Raw genomic sequence first — 3,807 nt, 5'->3', positions numbered from 1 at the left:
TTTCACAAAATCCAGTATGAGGAACCTCTTGAATATTTGAGGAGCCGTGGTGGTGCAGCGGCGAAGCACTTGCCTGCTAACCATGAGGTCGGAGGTTTGAACCTACCAGCCACTCCGCAGGAGAAAGATGTGGCAGCCTGCTTCCGTAAACAAACCGTATGGCACAGTTCTACTCTGTCCTATAAGGTCACTCACTATAGGGTCGCTGTGAGTTGGAATTGACTCGATGGCAATAGTTTTTTTTGTTTTTTTCTTGAATGTTTGGCAGATCTGGCCACCCAAGGCCAGCAGTGTTTTGTGACAACGGTCTGCTGGATTTGTGAGGCACATGCCTGCTGTATACAGAGCAGCCCCTCTGGGTTACCGGCATCCTCACTGAGCCTGTATTACTTGTATCCTTTACCTGATTGAGCCCTGCAGGAATTCCAGCTAAGATCCCTGTTACCACGAATGTTTGAATAGAGTAGCTCGACATGAAATATGCTTCTAAAAAATTATGCATTCATAAATGTCAATATTGTTTTCTATTTATATATAGTTTTCAGTTTTCCACATATGGTAACTGAAATTTTCTTTTTCTTCTCTAGTTTTTTGGGCATAAATCGCTTCTTGTTTTCACAGGAACATTAGCTGAAATTTGCAGATCCTGTGTGCTGTAGATAAAACTGTTGCATTTAAAACCATATGTCGCACTGAACTATTCAACAGGCATCAAGCCCTTCTACTTGCAGATCTTCAAAAATATAATTTTATGCTCAGTTAAGATGGCAAGAGCATTATGTTTGAAGATAAACCTATTTACTGTGGAAACATTTCACTAAATTCTCTCACCAAATTACTAGGTGGGGAGACATTAGTACCATATGTTAAAAGACAGCGTTTTCAACTTACACATGTCTTCCTCTATATGAATCAGTGTCTAGGGATTATAGGCTCAATAGCTGCAGAATAAGTAAGGCTATGTGGTAGGACCCGGCTTCTGTTTGCTTACACATTCATATATTCTACAAGTTGTTGTAAGGATCGCAACTCATAACGTGCTTGTGAATCATTTGACAGTTTTATGGTGAAATTTTTTGTTCTATTTCATGCCGTGATTACATTATGGCTATAGAAAGGCACACAACTCTATTACTATTTCACAGAGGTTAAAAAAAATCAATGGGAGTGGTACAAAATAAACAGTTGATAACTGTGAGAAGTCTTTCAGGAATAAGATGCGTCTCATGTGACTATTCGTCACTCTCAACATAGTACTTGTACATTCTTTGTCGATACAGCAGCACATAATGGATTGTATGTTTTCTTTTAAGAAAATATGACACTTCGGACCCTGTCTCTTCAGAATTACATCTCATACAAAAAACCAACGTAAATGACAACCAAGCTGAATTCAGATATCTCAACCTTACATATTGGTTTCATTCAGTTGCATATATTAATATACATACATGCATATATATGTAAATATTCATTTGAAGAAAAAGAAAAAAAAATATGTAAGGACCTCTGGTGTCACATCATTTAAGTGCTCGACCGCTAACCAAAAGACTGGCAGTTCAGATCCACCCTGCAGCTCCTGGGAAGTAAAGACCTGGCAATCTGTTCCCTATGAAGCAGTTCTGTTCTATCATATTGGGTTGCTATGAGTTGAAAATCCACTCAATGGCACCTAACAACAACAACCAATATATATATACATGTATATATGCATACACATGTATATATGTAAATATATGTATATATGTATATGTGTATGTGTATATATATATATAAACCAAACCCGTTGCCGTTGAGCCAATTCCAACTCATAGAGACCCCTATAGGACAGAGTAGAACTGCCCCATAGGGCTTCCAAGGAGAGCCTGGTGGATTCCAACTGCTGACTTTTTGGTTAGCAGCCGTATTTCTTAACCACTATGCCACCAGGGTTTCCGTGGATGATTAATAAGGAATACCAAGGAAGAACTGACGCCTTTTAATGGTAGTGTTGGTGAAGAATATTGACTCTATCATGGACTACCAAAAGAACGAACAAATCTGTCTTGGAAGAAGTACAGTGACAATGCTCCTTAGAAGCAAGGATGGCGAGTCTACATCTCACCTACTTTGGACATGTTGTCAGGAGGGACTAGTCCCTGGAGAAGGACATCATGCTTGGTAAAGTAGAGGTTTGGCAAAAAAGAGGAAGACCCTCCAGGAGATGGATTGACACAGTGGCTGCAAAAATGGGCTCCAGAATAGCAACAATTCTGGGGATGATGCAGGACCGGGCAGTGTTTCGTCCTGTTGTACATAGAGTCGCTATGAGTAAGAACTGACTCGATGACATCTAACATCAACAAATATATAAATGTATATATACATATAAAAGTAGTGGTTAAGTGTTTGGCTGCTAACCAAAGTGTCGGCAGTTCCAATCCACCAGCCCCTCCTTGGAAACCCTATGGGACAGTTCTACCCTGTAGGACAGTTCTACCTTGTCCTACAGGGTCGCTACAAGTTGGAATCGATTCAATGGCAACAGGTTTTTTTTAATGTACATACACACACATTTATATACATAATATAATTTTTCTCTTCTTCAAGTGAACATGAAAGGACAGGTGGAGAATAAAGAGATTTGGAAGCAACCACAGAGAACATCAGTGAAAAAAGTTAAAGTTTCTGGCTCAGTGGGTAACTAGTACCCCGGGGTCACTTACTCAGTCTAAGTCTTGAAAATTGTGGCACTAAAGTTGTAATGTACTATATAAAATATTTGTGATAGGAGTAAAATAAAAAAAAAGGGAATAGTCAGTTTTGGGGTATACAAATACATTCCCCCTCCCACCAAAAAAAAGGCAGTTTCAGACTTACGAGTGCCTGAACTACAAACTGCTTGCATAGCCATTAAGATCGAACCACTTTCAGGACAAAGGAGCCCTGATGGCTCATGGCTGGTAACCAAAAGATCTGCGATTTGAACCCACCAGCCACTGTGGGAGAGAAGACCTGGCGATCTGCTCCAGTAAAGATTAAAAAAAAAAAAAAAACCCATTGCCATCAAGTGGATTTCGACTCATAGTGACCCATAGGAACGAGTAGAACTGCCCCATAGGGTTTCCAAGGCTGTAAATCTTTATGGAAGCAGGCTGCCACATCTTTCTCCCCTGGTGGGTTCAAACCACCAATCTTTTGGTTAGCAGCCAAGGGCTTTACCACTGCGCCACAGCTTAGGAAACCCTAGGAGGCCATTCTACTCTGTCCTGTAAGGGGTGCTATAAGTCGGAATCAACTGCAAGCCACCTAACAACAGCAAAACTTTCAGGACTGCGATCTTTTTTGCCAGCTTCTCACTTTGCCTAGTCCTTATGCACTCCTACGTCCCTCCAATTTCCTCTCCTCCTCTTTGTCCCACTTGGTTAATTTGCACTATGAGGGCAAAAAGAAGTATGGCATCTACTGTTCCCTTCCCACACCTATATTTCTGCTTCTTCAGTTGTTCCAACCGACCTTTATATAAACTTAGTTCTGATCCTGCTCCTCAAAGCCCTCCAGTCCCTAAACATACTTAGAGTCCTTCTCCAGCTAAGTCCATTCGCTCCTCTTAGGCCTTCCGTCTTGAAAACTCAGCTTCCAAACTCAATAGTCTTAGGTCCTTCTCTAACTCCCAAGAGGCATCCCCATCAGCTACCAATGCTTCTTCTTGATCTAGAATATCTATCTCAGTTCCTCAACAAATATTTTTATGAACTTAAAACCTTCTTTGAAATTTTAAGATACTTGATAAATACTTTTCAAGTTCTAAACAAAAATATTATATGA

Source organism: Trichechus manatus, unplaced genomic scaffold (assembly GCF_000243295.1).
Source record: "Trichechus manatus latirostris isolate Lorelei unplaced genomic scaffold, TriManLat1.0 scaffold00103, whole genome shotgun sequence".
In the NCBI taxonomy this organism is placed as follows: Eukaryota; Metazoa; Chordata; class Mammalia; order Sirenia; family Trichechidae; genus Trichechus; species Trichechus manatus.
The sequence above is the reverse complement of the archived record's forward strand: the minus strand, read 5'-3'. Positions refer to the sequence as shown.